Source organism: Salarias fasciatus, chromosome 9 (assembly GCF_902148845.1).
Source record: "Salarias fasciatus chromosome 9, fSalaFa1.1, whole genome shotgun sequence".
Lineage (NCBI taxonomy): Eukaryota > Metazoa > Chordata > Actinopteri > Blenniiformes > Blenniidae > Salarias > Salarias fasciatus.
The window spans coordinates 6,633,098-6,641,871 of record NC_043753.1 but is presented as its reverse complement, the minus strand read 5'-3'; the positions used below and the strand labels follow the sequence as shown (position 1 = coordinate 6,641,871).

General features: G+C 43.2%; 1 protein-coding gene across 2 annotated transcripts in view; it reads right to left on the bottom strand.

Moving 5' to 3' along the window:
• Positions 1 to 8,774, bottom strand: part of rreb1a (ras responsive element binding protein 1a) — a 49,632-nt gene that overhangs the window by 22,790 nt on the left and 18,068 nt on the right. For both annotated transcript variants that reach the window (XM_030099013.1, XM_030099014.1), the window contains exon 2: positions 5,041 to 5,139. The gene's annotated coding sequence lies outside the window, so the exon portion shown is untranslated. The remainder of the gene's footprint in view (positions 1 to 5,040; positions 5,140 to 8,774) is intronic.

The following is an 8,774-nucleotide window of genomic DNA, read 5'->3' as shown; positions in this document are numbered from 1 at the left end:
CGGTCTGTGAACCCCTCACATTGGAAGACTTAAGACCAAAGATGACAAAGTCTCCATCTATCTGTGAACCCCTCACATTGGAAGATATAAGACTAAAAACAACGTCCTCTCGGACTGTCTGTTAACCTCTCACACTGGAAGACTTAAGACCAAAGAGGACAAAGTCTCCATCTGTCTGTGAACCCCTCACATTGGAAGACTCAAGACCAAACACGATGACGTCTCTGTCTGTGAACCCCTCACACTGGAAGACTCAAGACCAAACACGATGACATCTCTGTCTGTGAACCCCTCACACTTGAAGACTCAAGACCAAAGACTTTCTGGTCTCTCTCAAATGTGACAACCTCGGTCTGTGAACCCCTCACATTGGAAGACCTAAGACCAAAGACAACGTCGTCTCCGTCTGTCTGTGCACCCCTCACACTGCCCAGAAGACCAGAGACAGTTAAACAGCCTGCTGGAAATCCGAGCTAGCATCATTTTCAGGCCCACAAAGGCGGCGAGCCAGAGGCAAACTGGCAAAAGTGACACCTGCTGCTGAAAGCAAACAGCCCACCGTGGTCCCCTCCGCTCACATCCACCTCGTCTCCTCCGTCTGTATTTAGATCACTCCTCTTTTATATCTGAGCGGTGTCGGCTGACAGTCTGTGTTTAGCAGTGAGCGGCGAGCGATGGAGGGATGTGAGCGAGGACAGAGGGAGCGGTGGGGGAGGACAGGATCCAGTCACCATATGTTGGCTATTTATTACCTCTGAAGAGCAGTCGCTCTCCCTTCATCTACCCCATCTATCACTCCCTTCACGCCGGGCAAAACGTCAAAGTATGAGTGGCTAGGAACCATTCAGACAAGCTACATCTACAAATGGAAACAAAACTGAAAGAATAAAATAACTTTGTTAGTTGGTGAACCCCTCACACTGCAGGATATAAGACCTTAAGACTTCAGCATCTCACTCAACGAGGATGTCTGCAAGGTCTCAATCAAAAATGGATTAATATCACAGTTTAAATCAATAATCATACAAATTGATTAAAATGAGCTAAGTTATAGCAATGTCAATGCATCTTCAGTATGGAGATGATTTAGCATCATTAAATCAGACGCGACTGATAGCATTAGCATCGGGAGCTACTCTGCCTAAAACTATCGTCCAGGAATAATGTCAAATCTGTAGATTATAATCCAAAAGAAGCTTTCGTTTCACTGCTTGACACGAAATACTTTATAATTTACCACTTGCGTGTCTTGAGTTTGTTTGCAGCTGAATTCAGTGTAAAAATTAGCCAATTATCTTAAGCTAGTTAACAACATACTGACTGAGCTAAAGCTAAATGAGCTAGCAGGGCAGTCGCTGCAATAAATATCTTTTTATGTCATTTCTTACTGTCTGTCTAAATAAAATAATGACTTTACAATGACAAAATCAAACAGGATAATGTTAGCTATTAGGACTATTGCTAGCATCTAATGCTAGTAACCAGTTCCACATTAGCATGAGTCACGCCAAAATGAAAAAGTTGTGCTAAACGATGGTCTTATATTATGACCGCTGCCACGTGAGTAACCTGCACCAAATCATGATTTATACCAATGAAACTCCCAGCTCAGCATCACAGAGACGTCGCACTAGCATCTGAAGCTAATTGGAAAGCACACGCAGTGTGAGAGAGCCCTGGCGCTAGCAGCTGAGGCTAATTAGCTCCAGTCATCTGGACTGACTTAGCAGCAGCACTTTCATCCACTTGCCTCTCGTGCGTCTCCGAACGCATCCTAAAGTTCACTCAGTGGCTTTTTATTAGAAACAAAGAGGAGCGCGGAGGGTGCGGGGCCCGAGGTATGTGGACACAATGTTACCGGGGCCAGGACAGCAGCCAGGCGCGCCGCAACTTAATGGCAACTTCCAGTCCTCTACTTTCTGTTTCATTTCTAGTGAGGAACAAGCAGAAATGGTCACACTCAGAGAGACTGACGGGAGAAACACAGAAAGTGAAAGACTCTCTCTCTCTCTCTCTCTCTCTTAACCACAACAGGAAGCTCACACTCACGGGAGTCACAAGAGAGCACCGCTGCTTCCCCAGCAGCCGGAGGCCTCCCGACGCAACACACACTGATGGACATTTTCTCTCTTCTCCTTCTAAACCACCATCTAACACTCAGCTGCCATTACCCATCCTCCACTCCCTCCTCCCCCTCCTCTTCCTCTCTGCAGTTGTACTTTGCCCAAACTTGTTAACACACAGTTATGAAACTAACCTCCGACAATCTCACAGCAGATTTCCTCCTTTTAGCTGAACGGACTCCAGAAAGTGGACGTGACGGGCTCTGGCGATGGCTGCTTTGAATGAGCTGAGGTCAAAGTTTGACAGAAAACCCAAACACATGGTGAAAAATCACCTGTTGCACCTCATCAAATCCAACATAACGACTGTGCTGTGTTTCGAAAAACACATTTTATAAGTTGAGACGATGCAACGAAATGTTCTGAAATGCAACCATGGATCCCCTCATCCTGTTAGCTATGCTGTTAGCATCCTAAAGTCACGTAAAAAAAAAAGTTCATTTTGTGTCAAAGTGGTTTTTTTGACATTGCAACTCTTGTTTCCTCCTCTAGAAACTAATATCCAGGCAAAACTGGCAGCTTTTTTCCTTCAAATGATCGACCCCTATATTGCTGCTGTCATTAGTACTTTGACCACTAGAGGTCACCACAGACTCACCTTGTGGCTTTAATGCAGATAATAATAGCTAAAATCGACCTCAAAAGATGTTTTAAACTGTTCCGCACATGCACATCTTCATGTGCCTATTTTCTTTTTGTCTTTCTCCACATTACTTGCTGTCACGCCACCATCTGGCCAATAGAGGGCACCTGAACAGAAACCACGCCTGCTCCCTATGACTGCAAACATAACTGCAGGTATTTAAAGTGATGCTTTGTGTCACAGCAGGTGTGTCCGCATCTTGTTTTTCCACTTGAATTATAGAACAATTAGACTTCAATGACTGTTTTGTGATGTGGACGCTGCAATAACGGGAAGATTCCACACTCAGCAACAGGAAATACATGACTTTTTTTTTTTTCATCCCTAAATCATGGAATTAAAGTTGTGATGACAGAATGTCGTCTGTGACGAGGGAATCCACCCATGAAACTGAAATTAAAATTTCAGCATCTTTTTCAAAAGCAGGAAAAGTCCTTCCTCCTTCCTCCTCCTCCTCTCTTGCATCATCTTGTCTTTCTGGATCTTCCCGGCTTCTCTCTGTATGTTTTCCGCCCTGCGGCCAGGTTACACATTGATGATCGTGTGTGTGTGTGTGTGTGTGTGTGTGTGTGTGTGTGTGTGTGTGTGTGTGGAGTTTAGCCCCGGTGTGATAAAGTGTTGAGATAACATCGACGGTGTGTCAGCTCCACTGTACGGCATACCAGAGCCGGGAGGCAGAGCGGGGGGAGGGGAGCGTCTCAGCCAACCAGCGAGCGGTCCCACTCTGGAAAATGTCTGCCGGCTCTCAGCCAATCAGATTCCTCCACTGTCTCTCTCTTTCTCCCTCTCTCCCTCTGTCTCTCTCTCTCTCTCACACACACACTCAGAGGGATCGCCTCATCTTTTCACTTCAACAGCTTTAATGACTGCAGAGCAGATTCAACTTTTTTTTGCTTAGACTTCACTTTTTTGTTCACATATAAACATTTTATGTATAAATACTCGGATACAAACAAACTATTTAGAGTCTTTAAAGTGTTAAACTGTTAAATTAACCTCAGTGTTCACTTTTTTTCAATGTCAGAAAGTAATGATTTACTGTGATTTTAAATGATGCCGATTTGAATGAATACTGGTAAATTTTTGATGCTCTATAATCTGGATGTTAGTGGGAGGAAGATGCTCTATGATCTAAATGTAAATAGGAGCACGATGCTTCATCCTCTGGATGTTTGCCCTTCTTAAAGAAACAGATTCATGAACCAATGACAATGAGAAGCAACAAAGCAGCTGAAGATAAACTACCAACATGCAGAGTGCCGATGCTAATCACAGCTACTGTGGCTAAAGCTAATGCTCGTTCCACATGTTTCATGTTAGCTAGTTCAGCGTTAAAGAGGCTTCCCCTCCGGTAAACGGGAGTGTAATAAATCAGTTACCATCAAGACCACAGCAATGGCCGATGCTAACGCTAACCATAACAATAAATGAATAGCTAATTTATCGATAGCAATTAGCAACTTGTTGTGGTGTTATAGTAACATGTGACTTCATAACATGGTTACAGGTTGTTGCCATGGAGACATTCACAAAAACAAGCTAAACCTGCACATTTGAGCCCAAATCAGTTGCTTTCAAAGTTCAAATTTTCATGCTAAAGTGTCCTCAGAGTGTCCATAACTTCCACAGAACTGCTTCTAGCCACCAAGCATGCCATGTCAGCCAGAACAATGCTAATGCTAATGCTAATGCCAACAGCCGGTTCGGAATAGAAGAAAGAGACAGCAGCTCTAAAACTGCTCACATGTACTAGAAGGGGAAAGTTTCAGGCACGTGCTAATGTATATAGCATCACTAAAGTTGCACTTAAAAAAAAGAAACAACTCTTCAAAAAAAAAAAAAAAAGATTCAGAGAGAAAATCGACTGTAAATGTGTGAATGCAACAAGTCAAAGTGCCGTCGAGTCGCCTCCAGGCCCTGAGGATGCGTCATAACATGAAGCGGCGACGGGACGGAGCGAGCCAATCAGAGGAGGCGGGCAGGCGGGCGGGCGGGCGCCATGCAAGCTGAAGCAGAAACGACGGAAACGAGAGAGAACTGAGTGTGGAGGGGAACAAGAGGAGTGATGGAATGACGGAATACTGAAGTTCGACGTTTTGCTCATGAAGAGAAGCGCACAGGCGGCCACATGGCAACAACAAAAAGAGGCGGAGCCAGGAAGCGGCAGGTGATGCAGCGCAGACAGGTGACGGTGGGAGGGGGAGGGGGGATTGATGATGAAGATGATGATGATGATGATGATGGAGGGGTGAATGGAAGGAGGAGCATATTTACCCGTCCTTTTCGAAAAGCAACGCTCGCTCGCTCGAGTCTCGGGGGCGGGGCGGGAGGGGGCGGGGTTTGTTGTGTGTGTGTCTGCAACCACTGCTCACACTGCAGGGGAGAGCACAGAGAGACTGTCAGTAACACAACATCACACCAACGGCACACACAATGACACACAACTACACCTAATTAACACAAACATTCACAAACATACATTCACAAACATACACAAACACATGTACACAAACAAAAACATGTTTACATGACAACACATTTACACAGCTAAATACAAATAATGAACACAACAAAACACACGTTTATAAACATACCAGACATTTACACACCCAACACACACATTTTCACTACAGATAAACAACACAAAGGTGCACACACACAAGCATAAACAAAAATTACAAAACAAAAGTAAATAGTAACAAATAAAGAAAACAAATTGTTTACCCAAGAAATAAACAACACAACACAAAAATCAAAAGAGGGGATAACGTGTTTACCACCACAATAAAATAAACAGACAATGAATAAACAAAAGACGGTTACACAATGGACAGAAAACATTTACTTAGCAAAACTACTGATAGAATCCAGATTACCAACAAACAAACACGAAACGTTCTTATTTACTCAAATCATGGGAACGTTTACAAAACGCGGCTTTTCACACACTTCGAGAACATCGTGTTGATGACACTGTGGATGTAAACAAAACAAACGAGAACACAGGAGGATGTTCGTTTTGGAAGAACTGCGCGGATATAAGACTTTACATCACTTCAAACCTGGAACACACACACACACACACACAGTACAGAGGTCACCGTGTCGTTCTGATACCATCACTGTTTCTCTGCTGTCAGATAACACAAACTGAACCCGGCTCCAGTGCATCATGGGTAACACAGAGATACCTGGTATCGGTCAGATGTGGGACGAACTCAGATAACACACACACACAGTCATACACACACACAGTGTAGTGTGCGAAAAACACATTTGTGAAGCATTAAAAGTCAGAAAAAGGAACTAAATTTGTTTCTTTTTTACTTCTTTCAAACCTCAAAGTTTAAATGAGACGGAGTGACAAGCATCCCAAGACGGCAAGGAGACAAAAAAAGGCGATGCTGGTGACAACAGAGGTTTAACTGAGCTGCACAAAGACGATAATCTGCCAGAGGAGGCAAAGTGAGGTTAGGAGGGGGGAGGAGGAGGAAGAGGAGGAGGAGGAGGAGGAGGAGGCTGCAAGAGAAGATGGAGGGATCAGGGGGACGGATGCAACAGGCTGCAGCAGCCAGAGGATGTGGAGTATTTATGGGTGATGGAGGGAGAAGATGGGGGATGAAGAGGAGGAGGAGGAGACAGCAGGAGAAAGATTAAGAGCTTAGAGGCCTGGTAAGACTAATTAGGAGGAGGATGGAGGTGAGGAGGATGAGGCGGAGGAAAACGGGAGGAGGAGAGAGAAGGACTGCATCCCAGATTGATCTTAAGCATCAATTAAGCAATTAAAAAGAGTTCAGGGGTCCGAGTCAGCAAGTTTTAGCTGCTAATGCTTCTAATACCAGACAACAGGTTGAGACACGATGAATCCTGCATTTAATGGTAGAACGCAACACCAAACAACGGAAGTAAAGAAAAATTTCAATAAATACTGACGATATGAAATCAACCCGCTTTGCCACATCCTCATCACGCCTGTAATTCCACTTTGTCCCACAAGATAACGCAACGAGTCTTTCCATCGCGTTTTCCACCTCCAGCACAATAGGAAAAATGATGAATACGAGAGGTAAAGAGTATCGACTCACTACTGCCACCCATTGGGCAAAAACTGAATTACATACATCTAACATACTGTACCTTTACAGACAGAAACCCCAGTCTGACTCTCAATCACAGCATTCGGTCTCATTTTGCAGAATCAACAGTGTTTACAACAACTTCAGCTTTTTCGAATTTAGTGTGATATATCTAGCCTAAAGTTTTCAAACTTCATCTAATGTTATCTGTTATTTACAGTGTGTGAAACGAGGGGAATTGTTAGAAACACTAGGTTTCAAAGTATTACCACAAAAAAAATACTGCTAAAAGCAAAACAAGTTGAAATTCCGTTGTTGATTGGATTTGCATGCTTCGTAAATTAAAAGGATAAATAAAGTGTGTGTGATGCTGCGGCATTGGCCACGTGTGTGCCTGTGTGTGTGTGTGGATGTGTGTGAGGAGCTGCTGTCAGCGCCAACAGGAGCATTGTTGCAGATAGAGGAGGTGTAAACTGATACGAGGAGGTGCCGCTGCTCCCACCACCCAGGATTTATCACCATGTGGCCCCCCCTCCGGCCCCACAAAGCCCCCGCTAAGCCCGCGGCTAATGAGCTAGCCCCGCTAACTGGCCTTAACGCCGCTGTGCCGCTCGCATTGTTCGTAGCTTTCAAACGGCTTAAAACTGAGAAGTAGCTGGGCTGGCGGGGCCAGACCTCCATGAACAAGACGCGTAATTATTATTATGAAGTTATTTTGGAGCCAAACTCCCTTCTGACGGAGCGCTAACGGTTTTCCATTTCCGCCGAGTCATGCTAGCATGATGACACTGGGAAAAGTCTATCAAACTTTCCAAATGCAACTTTTAATCACTTTTAAATCATATTCTTTATAAGTACTCTGTTTTTTCATTATTAAATATTAAAAACATAATTTTGTACACTCCCATAACATGTCATTTCCTTATACCCCTTCATTAATCAGAAAACACTCAAAATGACCATGGATGGATATTTTTGCTATAACTCTAAAAATAAATTTTAATTCATACTATATCTAAAAAATGAATTATGAACAATTTTTAAGTCTTGACAAGGAAATACCTGCAAACATCTGCAGCACAGTCATTTCAATAGAAGAAAGACAGTTAATTTCATGGAGAATCAAGATTTCTAGCCAAAAAAAAATCACTAAAATGAAAAAAATACACATTGGATTTAAAATAAAGTTTATATGAATCCTTATGATGATCTTCAACCTGCTGTGTATTGAGGTAAAATGCATCAATAAGTTAGTCTGATTGAGAGGAAAGCATGATATGGTGCAGAAAACCTGAAAAATATAACCTCTTGTCATGAAACACATTAAAACAGTCATACTGAACAGACTGTGTTTTGCATCAGGATTCATTAAAAGTAAAAAAGACATCACTGATTCTGTTTTATTTCGGTTAACGTCTAATTTTTGTTTTTCTGTCATATATATGTCACATTTTCGGTTTCATTGTGATTATTTTATGAGCTAGATTTATACCATCATGTTATCTCTTCTCAGCTGATTGACACGAATGATTTGCACCTTTTGTGCCTCACGATTCACTTGAAGAATTTAGTGATTTTATTCATTCTCCATCTCGTCTCAGTGGAGCTGAGCTGCATCTCACTGATTTTCTTTCTAACTTTTCCATTGTTTTTCAGCTTCGCTGGTGACAGTTTAGTTGTACTGTAACTACAGTGATGTGTCCTTAAAGACTGAGTGACTTGTCTTATAGAAACATTAACAGGGCGTGTGTGTGTGTGTGTGTGTGCGTGCGTGCGTGCGTGCGCTGCAGCGCCGAAGCATCATTCATTTTAACGGCATGTGAAGTTGAAGTTCCGATATGAGCCCGTTCTCTCAGACTGAGCCGCGTGAAACATTAACCAGCTGGTTACTGTGTGGAGCAGGATGACCAGAGTCAGCAGGAGCAGGAGGAG